The sequence below is a fragment of the Siniperca chuatsi genome, linkage group LG6 (assembly GCF_020085105.1).
Source record: "Siniperca chuatsi isolate FFG_IHB_CAS linkage group LG6, ASM2008510v1, whole genome shotgun sequence".
NCBI classification, from domain to species: Eukaryota; Metazoa; Chordata; class Actinopteri; order Centrarchiformes; family Sinipercidae; genus Siniperca; species Siniperca chuatsi.
In genome coordinates this window covers 27,656,846-27,674,176 of record NC_058047.1, presented here as the reverse complement: position 1 = coordinate 27,674,176, position 17,331 = coordinate 27,656,846, and the positions used below count along the sequence as shown (strand labels likewise).

Below are 17,331 nucleotides of genomic sequence, written 5' to 3'. Positions count from 1 at the left end.
CTAGACTGGAAGTACATTTTGACGAACTACACAAACCAAGCACTCGCTAGGTGTATGCTGATATGGCGGTGCAGCAATTCAGAATATTTTCTTTTTTACTTTTGCTGTGCTTCTTTCGTGTTAACAAGTTCTCTTAAAGTGTGCCTACACTCCAAGCTGCTTCTCCTCCACCTGACCACTTCTAAATCATTTAATGCACTAATTTGGGTACCAATCCACTACAAACTACTCAACTGAAAAATACAAGGGGGGAAGAAATCACCAGGACTGTAACACCTCATGTGGTATGACGACTTCAGTTTGTGCATCCAAGCGCATGTCAGGGGACCATGATTCAACACTGCTTTTGTCTATGGTTTCATGAACTAAAAAAGGTTTGGAACCACAACTTTAAACGCTAACAGAGTCAGGGAGCTGATTCCAAATAAGAACCAGCTCAAAGCCCATTTCCCCTGGGAATAATCAGCCTTGTAATGCCTGGAGCTCAGTGTCTGCAGCCCCCTCTCCCAGGAGGAGGAGACTTTCTGTGCATTTAATGGCATTTAAGTGGATGAAACAGTCTCCTGGGCACTGTGAGCACTAGGTTCCATTTCATTTCCCAGGATGTTAGATTTACGTCGTTTGGCACAGCAAAACATTTAGCATGACCTGTGGCCTTAACATTGCAGAATGTCATACTCAGGGGAGCAGGAGTAGTCCGGATCAGACTGTGTGGACATTGAAGCGCTTTGAGTAGTCAGTAGTAAAGACTAGAAAGGCGCTATATAAGTACAGTCCCTTTACCATTACATTAATAAAACATTTCTTGCTCTTCTGACCAACTAACATGATCAACAAACTGTAGATTTCACACAGTGAAATCATCTAATATCATCTTACATACTTTCCACAGGTAATTAGAAGGGAAGAGGAGATGAATCTTTAATGATAACGTGAGGGCAAACTGGTCACTGCAACAACAAACAGGATATAATGACACAATACACGACATTGTGCGAAGTAAGAGTGTGTCAGTGGGCCAATTTTTGCTAATCCTGCGTATTCAAGCCACAACAACATCAACGTCAGACTCCACACTAGAGACGGACGCAGCAGACTCAGAGCCAGTTGCATCACCTTCACCAGAGAATAAACCGCCATTGCTGAGCTGTTTGGGGATCTGTCCATGACCCAGGAGACGGGCAACAACTCTGTGGCCAAGACAGCAGAAGACCGAGTGATGATGTTCTCTGGCATGTTGGCTCAGCGATACTTATCTGAGCCTGGACCCTCTGCCTCTAGTGAGAGAGGATTGTATTTTCTATAGAGACAACTGTCAGCAGATTGTTCTGAGGGTCAGATATACAGCAAGTACACAAAATAATGCAAACCACCTCAGATGAGCTTTCAGCTCAGAAGTAACTTAATCCCAATTACAAACACTGCTACGAAGAGCTCAGTGCTAACTGGAAACATTTTGTGATGTTGAAATGAGTCGTTACTACCGCCCCATGAAACACTGGCATTGCCAACAATACTGTACTAAATTGGGCCTATTATTAAATCATAAGCAGCTGTGGGGCTGCTTTCCCTTCCAATTTACAACAGTTCCATACTGCAAACATTTCTGCCTGCTAACTTTAAAACATGCCACATCCCTGCACTTTGTGGTTAGTGTGTGTTTACGACAGAAATATATGCCACTGTTGAAAATACCGCAGCAGGGCAAAAATAAACACATTTGTTCAGTCCCAGCTAATTAAAAAAAATTGGCTCCAATACTGATCTTCCAGTTCTAGTTACATGTCTACTGATATAAATATACTGAGTGACCAGAAACAAACCGATATGACCTGCAGGCTGTAATGCAATGCAGTGGAACTGAATTGTTGTTGAAACTGATATGAAAAAAGACATTAGATATTAATCTAGACATTAGTCAAGACAATTTTCTGTAACAATACATTTTATTTCCCGGTAGTGGGTACAGAGGACATTTAGGCTGCAGAGCATGCAGGAATGTATTTGAACCAAACACAGCAGCAGCTAATTTGATCAATACACTTAAAACCAGATAGGAGGCAGAGTAAAGAGCAAAGTTAAATCACCTGCTGTTGTGTTTGGTTAAAATGAAAACCTGCAGACTGTGGAGTCACAGATCACTATGACCCTCTGCTCAAATCCCATCCGACAGCAGCACTGCCCGGGGAGGACCGCCGGTTTGTAAACAGAAAGATGTAGCTCCCTCCACCACCATCCCGCTGCAGTGGCGCTGTGGAGCCACCGTCTGCAGCCAGGATGGTCTGTGTTGACAGTGTGGGAGAACAGAGGGGGAGGGGAGAGGAGAAGGGAATCTCTGTCTCTGCATTTCTTCCCTCCCCTCTCTCTTTCTCCCTTTGTGACTGCTGCCAGCGGCAAACTGGCCCGTACAGTAAATCTTAAAATCAAGGCACGGCTCAACGAGAGAGCGAGGGAGGGCGAGAAAGACAATCGATCAGCACAAAAAGAAAATCAGGACATGACAATTAAATACATGCAGCATATAACCCATTTCCTAACCATGACATGTTACTGAGAAAGCAAGACTGAATTCATATTGATGAGTGATTCTGTCCCTCACAATATGAAATCGATATCAGTAAGTAAATCATATTTACCTTGGGTTATCAGCTGGCATACATAATTCATTGACTCAAACACAGGCTAATGAAACATCCAATCAGAATCTTAAGCTCACTCAAAGAGGTGTGATAAAAATATAACACCTTTTCAAAATGCGGTTCTGTGCTACTTGCTATCACAAGTTACAGATACACACACATTTAACTATTAGGTGTTCTTCTTGGTGTTTTCTCTGCATGTTAACGTGATGCCTTTTCAGATGTATTTGCAGACATTAAAGCCCAACTGGACACACACAAAAAAAAATGGCTGACTGGTAGTGGATGAGTGGTGCTTGTTTTTACTGCCTGCCCATGCATTACATTTAGAACTGTAGGTCTCTAAATCAACCTGTGCACAAAACAGTGATACAGATCCCTGTAAATAATGTATCTGTATGAAGTCATGTACGTGTGCTTACACCACACCACCAACTATAGGCTCATAGGGCAACACACACTTCACTGTTCATACAACTTAAAGCCACTGCAAAATATTATACTGCGTTTTTCTGCAGAGCCTTCTCAATGGACAAATAAACTGCAATGAGCATGCGTGTAGTGACACTGTACAACACACCCTGCCATTTACTTTTTGAAAAATAGATTACGGCCTGGGCTTTACAAAAAAAAAAAAACTACAACTAATCAGTCTACTTCTCAAAACCACATTTAACCGTTTCAGTTAAGAGCCATGACTATGAGAGCACCTGGAGGCTTTAGAGGATTACATATTAGACCCTGGCCGACTTGCCGATATTACCAGCTAATATTAACTTAATATTAATTACAGATATACCTGTAACAGCATATACTGTATGTTATAGGTAATATGAAATTGAAGTGCAGAAATGCTGAAGATTTGTTCGAGGTCATTTAGAAACAGCTTCTCCCACCGGAGAGCACTGACACGTTTATTTTTCAGCTGTAAAATGTCCCACTCTACACGTGGTCAAAATTCTTTAATAATCTAATTTAAATGATCCTTGTCAAAATGTTTATCTTCATAAAAAGAAATGTATTGGCCGATAAATCATTATCAGATTTTTTAACTCTCACTGTCAGTCGGGCATCCCAAATACTGATATCATATTAGCCTCAAACATCCAGCGCCGGTCGGGCTGCACTGGATAGAATCATGGCAACATATAGACTGACAGTTAAGGTTCTCGAGGAGTGCGAAATCTTGGGTGGTATTCCGACCGAGAGTGGACTTTTGAGGCCGATACTCATATCAATATTTGGGAGCCCTGCAATTTCTTGTTACTTATCAGCCGACATACACCGATATGATATATTTGCAATAAGTTAATATCGGCCAATATATCAACCTGGCCGATTTATCGGTCTCTATTCCAAACCCTATATAAAAAAAGAAAATCACAGCTTTACAGCTTATGCTCCCTACTACCATATTATGTTTAAAAAAAAAAAAAAAAAGAAAGTGTCACGTTAGTGCTATTTGTACACCACAGCATTCAGACTGCATGGCACAATTTTTTGTATTTTATGTGAATGGCCACTTTGTTTTAAAATAACAGTAAGGCATTTCTTATGTTAACAAATTAAGCCTTTATCGGAACAGTGTGAACACGTTATTCTGTCAGTGGTACAAGCTGCATGTGTGAAAGGGCCTCTTTAAATGGCAGGTGCAGACCCTGAAACTCTAGCTAAGGAAACTCACAAACTGCCACCCCACACTGATGCGTCTCACTGCATCATGTGTGTTCCTTTGTCACACCCAGCCTGTGATAATAATATCCACCATGTAGGTTTCATGTTCTTTGAACACTTTGCTGCATCAGTACGTAAAGGAGACCCAAGCTGTGGTGGCTGCTGCTCTGAGTCTACTCTGCAGGTGGAAAAGGGGCTCATTCCTATTTCAAGGCTCTGTCTGAGACCTGACGGTCTGGGTCTATTTTAAGAAAGTAGCAGAAAGAAATTCAGGCAGCGGGGAATGGGATGATTTAGGACTGATATTTTTCATAGTCTCTCATTCTAAAATGCATCCAATTCTCCTGTCCCCAGTTAGAGTCAAACATTCAAAATGGATTCTCACTCATACTGTTGCCACCATCAGGCAAAATACGCTGGGAACAAAAGCCAGAGATGATTTACTGTCAGCCTGAAGCAATCCACGGCTAAAATCCCGACAAAAGAACTGAAAATGTGCAACATGGAACTGTACTACGCAAATATACCCGAGGTAATACCAACCTTCTTACTAATTTAAGAAGGTAGCGTGGTTGTTAATGTTCAAGGTGAACTCCACCGCTTTTACACATCAGCATCTGTTTACATGACTGGGGAATTCTACTACATGTGAAAAAAGTCTTTTCGTGGCTCCGGAGGGAGTCCGGTTGGGGCGATAAGACTCTTAAGTTTGAAAAAGGAAAAAATGGAGGGGTGGAGTGGGGTGTGGAGTTAGAAAGAAGTGAGCTTACCAGACCTCTACAGCCCGCTCCTCGTCTCTGCTTGAGGCTAGCGGCTCCTATTAGCTGGTGCAAAATACACCTGAATCTCCGACTGAACTGTGTGACGGTCAAGTTTCGTTGTGGGTAAAATGTAGGTGCCAGGTTTTTACAAGGAAGAAGAGCGCGTGGAATATAAGATGAAATCTCTGCTTCTGCTGCAGCGATAGATTTGATAGATTTTATTTTTTTAAACTGTCCATCTGAGTGTTATATTACAGTGTTACATGCAATGATAAATCAGTAGAGTACTCTTAAGGACAGGAAGTCAACCTAAGTAACTAACAACAATGCTTGCATTAGCAACTCCTTCAAAACAATACTCGCCTCATTTAGCATTGTTGGAAATGACCGGTATTTTGTACCTCATTTCCAGGGTCATTGTCATCTGTTTCAATCAACTGAAAAACACATCCTCCTTGGGAATGCCCATAACTTTGCTGTATGTATCACTGCTCATTGTGTTCTATTGTTGGTGTGGCATTATAAAGTATGCAAACAGTATAAAGAATGTACAAAAAATTACAAGTTACAGATTTAAGCTCAATACTAAATGACAGCCCAGTGAAGGCTTTTTGAATTCCACTGTGTAGTTGTTTAAGGTGCAGTGACAACAGAAAATCTGCATGTGGCTCTCCCCTCCCCCTCTCCAGGGTTACTGGTCTCTTGGAGTGACAGATTGCATTGGCAAGCCTAGCTCTGCCTCACATGGCCTATGTGAGGTCAGCGAGGCTAGCTGCCTGTCGGTGCCAGATGGTAGCATGTGGGCCTTGCCAGCTAGCCTCGCCTGACGGGCAGTTAAACCTGCTCTGGGCAGCTCACGTCCGTCTGAATGCAGCCGCTCAGTGAGGACCACTGAAGCAGTGGCGGTTATCTCACCTCGAGCTGGCCTGGATTAAAAGACCTCGTCTAAATCAGAATCCCAATCACTTTAAGAATCTCTTTAGAAGGTCAAATGTGTTGCACATCGGGAATAAGTCATGGTTACAGCTTGCTTTGCAATTCTCATAGTGGGACTGGACTTCACACTGACTACAGCACAACAGCTGCAAGTGGACATGCACTACAAAGTAAATTACATGCACTACACAGTAAAACCATAATGGTACAGTATGGTATGGGTACACCAGTTAACATCAAGGCTGAGATGTGTTGCTACGGTCAAACTACAAAGAACTACAAAACTACAATTAGAACCTACAGAACAAGAAACTACAGAGTTACAGCTCATCAACGTGTTAATTAAGTCCGAAGCATCAGCTGACTAAACTCTGAACTGCAGCTGATGATACAAATTATCATCATGCCATAAATCATGACGTATTGACGTACAATGTATAAAATGTTAGATTTTGTGTTTTTTTGGTGATTTTCTCATCACACCCAGTAAATGCTGATGAATTTATTCTGTACAGAGTTTCTACATGCTTTACACTTTGATGACACCCCGGATTAATGCCTTGTTTTGAGTTGTGTGTCGAGTGGTTTTATTGTAGTAAGCCGTTAATTCACATACCCTTACCTAAGAACCAGGCGAGCATCTATTTTCAGCAACAGAGGAAGCGGAGGTAGTGCGACAGACAAACAGGATGAGCCCATTTGATGACAGCAGGGGGTATTAGGCAACCAGGCTGGAGTCTTGGGTTAGAACAAAATGTGGTGAAATCTATTAACCTGTGTAAGCACCCAATGACCTGCCAGAGCACCGCACTACTTTTATACCTAGGAAAACAAATATGGTTTACTTTAAGCACTACTCATATAATTACCCTTTGTGCAGTAAATGTGTGAGTCATGTACAAGCTCTGTAAACTGGATAGTCAGTTGACAATTCATTTACAAAACAAGAAGAATCTAACAGGTGTGCAAGCTCCTTGTACGTGCTCAAGTGTAGCGGTCGGGTGGGAGGCATGCACACAGAGTGATTGAAGCGTCAGTGCCTTTACAATCTCTGAGTGATAATGAATAATTGTGTTATTGTCATCTTGGGCCTTATTTTCCTTATCTTTTGCCATCATTACAGTTCACTGCAAAGATTTACGTACCTCCACAAAATATTGATAACTTCTTTTCAAAGCTGATTGAACTGGACATATGATTGGCTCCTATAGCCTCTTAATGTCTGTCACTCTTTTAGAAAAGTACTACTCCATGGAACAACTCATCCATGTGATGTTTAGAAGATCTCCTTTGACAGGAAAAAGTGAAACTACATAAAGAATGAATAATGAATTTGTTTTGCTTTATGTATGACATATTTCAAGTACTAGTGTGAAATAGAGCTAGACTGATAGTTTAAAGGCCCGGTCACACCAGAAAGTGGCACCATGAAATTTATCTGCATATCCTCATGACATATGTGGTGCTAGAAGCTGACGTAGTGACTACTCGCAGGGTTAGCTGTAAACTACTGTAGCTAGCGAGCAACCCGCTAATACGGCTACGGTAGGTAACCATGTTTTTGTACCATCAAATCCCGTCTCATAACCGTCAGCAAACCATACCTCTTGTGGAGCAGTTTACACACTGACAGAGGAGAGATAAAGTAAACTACGATAGCGTCCTCTGTTTTTGACCCTCCGGCTCGCTGCTGCTGCAGAGGTCAGCACTGTCAAGGCGGCTTGCGATTGGACAACAGGGCAAATTCGCAACCGAAGTGTAACGAAGCAAACAAGTTGCACAGATTTACCTCGCCCCCATGAGCAAATCCAGTGATTGCTACAATTCCATTGGAATGTAGTGATTTCTCCATTTAATGGCATTGTTTTAAATATAAGGCAGGGCTGCACGCTATGGTAAATAAATCATATTGCGATTATTTTTTTTAAAAGATATTACAATTGCAATATGATTCACGATTAGTGGGAATGATCATTTTTGCATCACAATTTTAAATTTCCTCTGAAAACACTACTAAAATCATGATGATGTGACATTTGTTGGGGTCTGTACCAAACAAACATGTTTTCTTACATCTGGAGAACAAGATTCATCTCTGCAGCACTACAGTACTATATAATAATGTTGTTTTGTAACACATTTTAACTTTATCAAAAAATTCACCTTCTGCGATTTGGATATTGCACTTAGCCGTATTTCAATTTCGATAATATTTCGATCAATTGTGCAGCACAGTGACCAGACCTTATCACAGATATCATATCGGTGCATAACAACCGGTAACTTGGTGAAGCAGAATGCCAAAGATGTTGCAGAGACCGGAGTTTAGCTGGCAACGGTTACTAAAGCTGCCAGTTTGTCAGCAAAATCAAATTTGACAATTAATTTATTTAAATTATTTAAATTCAACTGAAATTCAAATACAAAGGATAAAATTCATACTAGAGCCCAACCATCAGTGCTGTGGCATATTTTTTTCTGTGGTAGCCAGAGATTGTTTTATTGCATGGCTCTTACTACGCTCCAAGATATATAATTCTGTGTCTGTGCCAGAGATGTGGACAAATGGAAATAGAGCAGTGGCACGCCTAACCTCACGATCACTCAACCAGGCCTGTATCTGTATCTCACTTTCTGTCTCTTCATACCTCTCTGATTCTTCTGCTCTCGCGGACTAAAAGGGTTTTGAGGTTAACCTGGGACACGCCCTTGGAAAGAGGTGTGGAATTTTTGGCTTCCTTGAGGACACACTACGTAGAGGAGGACTGTCTGAAATATTTGTGGTGTATTTTTAGAATGGGGGGCGCACTCTGGAAGAGGCTTAGCATACAAGCTAATTTCTAGGCAAACTACTGCACTGAATCAATACTGTGGGCTGAATCATTTTAAAACAAAGACGTCTTTCTTCTCTCGTTTCAACAGCCTTGTGGGAGCAACACAGTTTTCCACACAACTGCATCAATAAAAAAAAACACATCCTAAAATCAGAAGCCATGTTTTTCTTTTGGCAATTCAGGAGAGATTTGACACCCTGCCAACTTTCAAAGTCAAGACTCTGAAATGGTGTACTGTCATTCATGTAATTTTGTTTTGCTCCTGAGGTCATGCAAAACATTTTACAGGTGTGAAACAATACTAGGAGTCTGTGTGAAAGTAAAGACAAAGTTGGGGGTGAAAGGTTTCTACAGGGCACAAACAAATTGGGTGTGTTGTTTGTCTTTAACTCCTGGCCTAAAGAGCTCTGATTCAAAGTCAGTAATTGCTCAGTACAGAGCTTCTCCAAAGCAAGCTGAGCTACATGCCGTCCTCAGCACAACACACACAAAACAACACTTAAGATAAAATCACGCAACAAGGACATTTGTGAGACCAGTATGCTTCTGAGATCACTGTTCCTTTTCCCTGAAAAGGTTTATTCGTCTGTTATACATTAATCACAACAGAAAATTATTTCCCATGCTGTATGTAAAATGACTTGGTTCATGGTTTCTGGCGCAGACTGGTTTGAAAATGAAAACTGTGCACAAGTGTATAGGCTATTCATGTAAATAACACACATACACTGGATGGCATAAGAATCACCGTGCTGAGTTATAGCATCATGAATGAAATAAACAAGCTGAGCTGAGAGCTCTACAGCGAGGAAAACGCGTGCCATTAACACAGCTAGTTGCCAAAATGGGTGGCATCAGTAGCATAGCTGTCACAGCAAAGCGTCTCGGATGAACCAGAGAACCAAATGAACAATGTCAGTAAGTCAGCCAGAAAGTCCTTGAGTATCCAAGCATAAACAAACATGACCATCAGCATGGAGAGTGATGACCTCTATGGGTCCTATCCTGCAGTTTACATTGTGCACTGCTGGGTAGAGTTCACAGAAAACCTGCTGGATTCTTTAACAGTACAAAACAGGAAGAGTGTGCTGTTCTTCCAATGGAAATCAAGCTTTCAAACTTTCTGGTAATTACAGATGATTACAAGAGCAAGAGCTGCACGGCTAACTGAGCTAAGTAGCTAACAGCGGTTACCTTAGCAAGTAAAGCTATCTGTCCATCAGAAAACTAAATTACTAAATTACAGAGTTGAGCAGATCCACTGGAGGACATCAGACAGGCTGTTTCGTGTGTACGACAATCCAGGAGAATCCATTTTGCCTTTTTTTGTGGCTTCTTCTTCTTGTTGTTTCACACTTTCATATGACGCTGTTGGCGCACGAATGAGTAAGTACTTCCACTTACACAGAGGACGTCAGTTGAGTAGACAGTCCTTCAATGTAGCCCAGGACACATTTGTGCACACACTAAAAGAATGTGGTCACATGCGGCCTAAACTACCTCTGAATGTGGTCTGCGCGATCGGATCTAAATGCGTCCTCAATGCGTTTTGGGTGCATTCACACCTGTACTTAGAGCTGTCCACTTGTGATCGGATCACCCAAGACGCATGTTAATGCCAGGTTTAAACAGGGCCTAACCAATGAGCAGCGTGAATGTTCTCATGTGGCTTTTAGGGATGCATTTTGGTTTGCTTGAATTTATTTCTGTATGAAAAGAAACTGTCCTGGTAGCCAAATGGTGAAGGAGCATACCACACAACTGTGATGTCCCGGGTTTTATTCCAGCCGAGGACCTGTGTTGCTATTGGCCAATACAAGATATAGGCCAATAGAAAACCTATAATTTGTTAGCCAGCAACTGCCCAGTAACTCAGACAAAGAAACCGCTCACAAATAACACATAATACAAGCAATTTAAAATGCATATGTAATCTATATAGTGTGAACACCACCAAGGGTATACGTTTTGTAAAAGGGAGATGTTAATTTTCCTGAGAATGTACAACAAACTTTAGTAAGGAAAAAAAAAATCAAGCAACAAGAACCAAAATCAGTAATGAATGGATGGTTATTGAAAAAGCTATTATTGTGAAAGGAGAAACTACAAATCCAAGTTGATTTGTCTTTTGAGAGTTATGGATATTTCACATTTTCATGTATAGGCTCAGAAAACAAACATGACTATGGTGTGAACGGGCAGGTAGAAACATTTTACAGCCCAACCCGGCCGTAGATCACTCACCACAGCAGTAAGTCTGTATGCACCACCAGTATGTTCAGTCAGGACCTTGTACCATGGGCTCAGAACCTGCAACAACAAGGAGACTCAGTCAGACTTCGGTATTAGATTAGATGAGAAGTATTTTGGTAAACACTTTGCGGTACTGTTGCATCCGATGTCAAATGTCACATTGTGTAATAAAATAAACACCTATCATATATATTTTACCCAATCATGAGGTAAGTTTCACAGAGCTGCAGTGTACAAGACCTGTAAATAGATAATTCAACACATTTTAAACTTATTATGATTAATAATTAATAATTTCACAGAACTGTATGTAAATGTGAAAAAATGCGTGTGTGTGTATATATATATATATATATATATATATATATATATATGCATTTTTTCACACACACACTATATATATTTATGTACACTTGGAAGGACCTTTGCCCCATATTTCTTATAATATGAAAACAGAATTTTAGGAAATTGAATAACTGCACAAGATATCGGACAGTATGTTATTTCTTTCAAATCTGGTATATTTGTCTTCACCAGCCAGCCAATGCTCTCATACTAGTCCAGTTAGTGACAGTTGGTGGTGGTAACGTGTCAATAAACGTAGCAATATTCCAGCAAAAGGCAGAGAAGAAGAGGGCTGCAATCTAGCAAACAGATCTAAACAATGCTGGTTTTAAAAAAATACGCTTTAAATAAATGTTTTATGAGGAAGAAAATGCATGTTTGTTAGGCCTCAATGACACACACAGTGCTTTTTGGTGAGACCCATTGAATGTAAACAAAACTGCGTTTGCAGAGAACAAAACTCCACCGAGCATCTTTAAAGCTGATTTCAATGCATGTGTCACTTACTAGGCAGTTGGTGTAAAAAATTGGTGTAATTTATTATCACGCTGCAGCCGCTTACCTGCTCTCTGTGTCGGGGCTGTGTACACAAACAATTTTTGGACCCCACGAATATAGTAAACAAGCCATCCGCGAACAGCAGGGCAGAGAGGCGGCGGAAATTACGAAATTACAAAAGTTGACGACTACTACACTCGTTACTGTAAGTGCAATAAAACCTTGGCGAGTAAAAAGCCAATACTTTATCAATACACCTGTTCAACAAGCATAAACATGTAGAATAGCGATATTTTAATCTGCTCTCATCCACCACTACTGTTTTACACTAGCACAGTGCGCTAGCTTGACTAATAACAAATTGTTACAAACAAGCTAAAACGAAAGCTGTCTGTGTGACGGTTTAGCTTAATTTGCCACGTATCTTAAAATTTGGCAAATTCTTTCAACTTAGCTGCTGGCTGAGACAAACCAGCCCCTCCTCTCTCTGCCGGCGGTACCTGCAGGCAGTGAGTCACAGCAGCAGCAGAGGGAGGAGGACAGGGGACAGAAGGACTGATGTCTGAGTTCTTCCTTCTTTCTAAACTTAACTCAGTATTTTGATGTCAGGAATATGACTTATTTTATTAACATTTTCGATTTGTTTCCAGTGAGATATTATTTCTCAGTTTATATAGTGACTTTGCTGTGGTAAACATTACGGTTGTTGCTCTAGAAACAACATTTAGTTATACATAAAATTTTCAATTCTAATCCTGTTCTGAATTTATTCTTTTTTTAAATAATATATTTTTAAAAGGCAATTATTAAGTAATGACAAAGAACCAATAAAAGTAGCGATAAGAGTAGGATTGATGGAATCCAACTGATACCCATCCCTAAATACAAGTTTACCACTACAATTGGTCAATAAACACACATTTTATTGGGGACCCACTAAAATGACCACCTGTGGGTCCCGGGGACTCACTACATTGAAAACCTATCAACATCACTGACTAGGGGCAGGCAGCACCAATTTGCCAGTGTAACAAGAGACATTCTCACCGTCTGTACATACATTGGTAAAAAAATCATCTAAATGTAAATAATCCCTGACTAATGCCATGAACTCACCAAACACAAAGCACAAACCGTCAGCCAGCAGTACATGGGAGCTGAATGGTCGGACCATGTGACTGACACTCATTCAGAAGCCTGAACAATGGTTCACCTCTTCAGTCTGAGGACAGAGAGAGCCAACACACCATAGAGCATGTTCACTGCCAACATTTACAGCAGGTGGCCATTGTAAAAGCAACACCTGTGTAATGTAAAGCAATGCATTGCGAAACCCCTGCAGTCAAAACTGCCTTTGTGAGGCCTATAATGGTGATGCTGTGATAATTATTAAGGCTGCAGACTGAGTTGGTGTTAAGAGTGTTGCTGGATTGCGTAATACTGTAAAGTGCAGTGGAAATCACTGAACATTAATATTTTTTCCAGGCTCCTTCTCCTGGCTCACTGCTTCCTTCCCCATTTTCCCTGACCTTGATTCCTTCTGTGCCTCTTTCCTTTTAGTCTTTGCTGCCTCTCTCTACAGTGTTGGCGAGGCCGTGGCAGAGGCTGCAGAGCAAAGGCAGAGATAGTATTACCACAAAGAAAGCAGGACTAGTTGGGTGTGGCCAGAGAAACGCTCAAGTGTCGAAGGTTGCAGAGGGCTTGCTAGAGGATACGCCCCTGGCATAGCAGGAATGAGGCTTGTACGTAGCACAAGGCTGTCCAAATAGTTATCACTCTGATTGAACATGAAATATGAAACATTTGTGTCCTGTGTTTTGTTTTGTTTTTAATCTCTGCCTTCATCAGTAACCCTTTTAACAGGGAAAGATGAACACCAACATACTCTTATATACGGCAGCACTCAGGCGGAGTAGCTGAGGGTGGGCTGGTCACAGAAATATTTATACATTTTATGCAATGAGTTCATTTTGATATAAGCTAATGTAAACAACCTATCCCCTAACCCTACCTGCTGCAAGAAAAAAGTTCAGTTGTTTAGAAATGCACAGTAGCTAATTGGGTAGATTTAAGGGAACTCCAGAGGTAAATAAAAGATTGATTTTTCTCCCAGAAAAAAAAAGCACCAGTTCAACCAAGTGAGCAGGCAAGACACCAAAGCTTTACACAGCTGGCACTTTATGAACTGGAACACCAGCCAGATTTCTTTTCACCCAGCACAGCTAATTTAAAGTATTGACATTGGAACAATTTCAACATATGAGTACAAGTCAGTTTTTAACTAGTTTGTTTATCAGGCCATGAGGGCAAGTAGGTGGGGGGAACCGAGTGTGTGTGTGTGTAACAACAAGTTAACATTGAGCACAAGCCCTGTGTCAGTCAGGCTCGGATTCTCAAAAGCGGTCATACCCAGAAAACAACTGTTGGCTTCAACTTTATACTTTATAGCCTAAGCCAACACTGATCAATTAAAAAAGTTCCTTGATAATCCCAGATACTGACCTGTCTTTATCCTGCATAAAATATGAAACACACAGCACCATTCCTTGCTGTAAGTATCAACATTCACAGGCACAAATTTAGATTGATACACTAGCTCAATACACAAATTGTGCAGGTAAGATCAACATATCTTCTATATTTGTCTCGTACTTCACAAATCTTTACAAATGCAAACCATGTTTTTCAAGGCCTGACATATGCACATATTCCATCTGGCCCAGAAATGACACTAGCCTATCTAGCTGGAATATACTATATGTGCTTTTGTGTCCTTTTGTTGCTTTGTTGAGAGCTTTGTTGTTGTCAAAAGAGTGCTGTAGTTTCAGTACATACAGTGGTGAACATACTGGTTACAACACTGCCAACAATTTATTGATTAATTATTACATTCATTTCATTACCATGACTACCGTTATTTTCATAGGGCACTATGAACACAGCACAAAGCTCCCGTCTTTTTTAGCAGTTTTATCTTGCTTTGCCGCAGGGCTGTGTACTTCTACTGGCCAAAGAGAGGCAGAACAACCACAGCAGTCTGTAACGCTGCTGTGGCCAAGCCACCAGAAACCATGCAGTGTTGTGAGGCAATTTGGCCATAGTGACCACAATATTGCAGCACTGTGTGACCCACACTGTCCAAAAAAGACTTTTTCCCCATATACAATCACAAAAGGAACAGCTGTAAAACGATTAATACATTGCTCTGAGCCTTAAAAAACACCCCGAAATGACTCTTTTTATAAAAACAATGTGATCAGTCAGGTCCAATAACAATTATAAAGTCTCAAAGAACCACATCAGTGAATTATTTCACTTTATTATTATTCATGTGTGCAAGGAGCCAACAAGAAGTCAGCCGGCTCGGCTAGAGGAAGTTGCATGCTCTCAACAACCGCAGCAGTCCGTCTAGACCAGAGAGGAACTCTAGTACGAATGCTCTGAGGGCCCCAAAATACAGACGCTTGCAGACACCTAAAAACAAATTTGGCGTATGTGCCCAGTGGGCAACTTCATTGGAATGAATGGGCCACCACCTTGGAATACATTAACCACTTTTTCTTAATAAATCCATTGCTGTGGCCATAGCTTGCTATGCTAACATTAGCTAGTCAAACTACTGAAGCCCGACCAGCTTGTGGAAGCAGCGTTGCAATATTAAGTGAGAAACAGAGAGCATACGTTTTATGTGACTAATAAAGAGGAAACTCGCTGCCTCAAGATCGCACACATTCAGCGAGGTTGCTAGGTGCTAGGTCTGCGTCTCTGACGCATTCAAATCCAAAAAGATGCAGTAAACTCACTTATGACGCGCCCAGGACACACACACACTATTTTTTGCCCTGATAATGCTACACTGAACAAAAAAAATCTGTGTTGAAAGCAATCAACAAAAGAAACCTGGTTTTTAGAACACGAGTTTTACCCGGAATGTTCCGGCAGTGCACCAGTTGTTGTGTATCAGCTGTAGCGTGCTAGTCGACTTATCCCGGCGAGTCCAGCTCATGTAGTATCGCTGCTCAGCTGTATGGGAGCATTACGGTTTCCCGGCTAGTTACAGTGAACATGAACGCCGATTAGTGTCAAACTGCATTCCAACATTGTTCAACTGAAGTCGGGTTTGTCCGTGGAAACACTTTAAACACGTCATTTACGACAGCATCGTCCGAATGTGTCAAATAGCGTAACGAGACAAAAATCAGACTGGAAGGCGAGTCCTCCTCCCCTCAGCGCTCAGGCTACTCTCTCTGCAGACTGGCACCGTGCCAACGTAATAACTAATGCTATAGGAGTGTTTATCTCTGCAGATATGAGACCGTACTCTACGTCTAGAGAATACAGGATTTAAGCATTTGGTCAAAATGCTTGAGCTCTGCTGCAATGTGCCTTCACGTGTGCGTGTTAATCAGTCCGTTGTGCAGCTCTGTATAAACAAGCACAATTTGGAATTAACAGGTCAGAGTCTAACGATGGAGCATGACTTATTTCTTATTTATTTGTGTTATTTATTTCTTCTCATTAACAACATGCCAGTATTTGAGTGCCTTATCTTTTATAGTAAGAATTATGGCCAATGAGCCACTGTTGAATGTTTATATTTATTTCAAAATAAAGCTAGGACACGAAGTTTATTTAAAACCCTAAAACCGAGGTACATACTGAACTGTGAATTTTGTGTGCCGATACACACCTAACATGAACCACATCAAACACGAGTTCAACACTACAATGTGTCAAAAACACAAATTTTATCAGGGACCCTCTCAGTTTTCCCTGGGACATGAACGAATGCTTAGAATCAATGAGACACTGGCCGGGCCATAGTAATTCCCAGTAAACTGTCCAACAAAGTTTCAGTGTTTGTTAGGATTGATAAAATCCAAGGCGAACATGGTGCGAAGCAATTTGACATTATTTCTTTGATTTGTAGTATTTCGGGAAAGTTTAATAAATATTATAATAATAATAATAATAATAATAATAATAATTGTGGCAAAAAAATACCTTGGTAAAGTTGTGTGGAAATGTGATCCAGACACATGCCTGGTTGTCAACTTTGTAAAAGTTGCATAACATCCCTGTAATGTCAGGCTTGACACTTGTGATTTATCAGGACTAATACAGTTAACATTAATGCCATTCATAAGACATATCGGCTCTTCTCCAGCACTAGTTAATTGAATTGTGTGCATATCTGGAGGTAACCCGACACAACGGGGCCACCAACAAAAATAAATCACTACAGCAAAATACAGCAACACTCCATTGAAAGTTTAACAATAATTGTTTCTTTTTAAATTCATGTTCTTCAATTCCTTTGTACTCCCCCACTTCACATTAAAGACAAGTTATTGGGCGGCCCCTTAAATCTCTCTTCTCTCCAATTACAGA

The 17,331-nt window shown here is 40.9% G+C and overlaps 1 protein-coding gene across 1 annotated transcript in view; it reads right to left on the bottom strand.

The window, feature by feature from the left end:
- The window catches only part of tbl1xr1a (tbl1x receptor 1a), a 43,836-nt gene that overhangs the window by 13,967 nt on the left and 12,538 nt on the right, over positions 1 to 17,331 (bottom strand). The window contains exon 2 of the mRNA XM_044198585.1: positions 11,089 to 11,154. The gene's annotated coding sequence lies outside the window, so the exon portion shown is untranslated. The remainder of the gene's footprint in view (positions 1 to 11,088; positions 11,155 to 17,331) is intronic.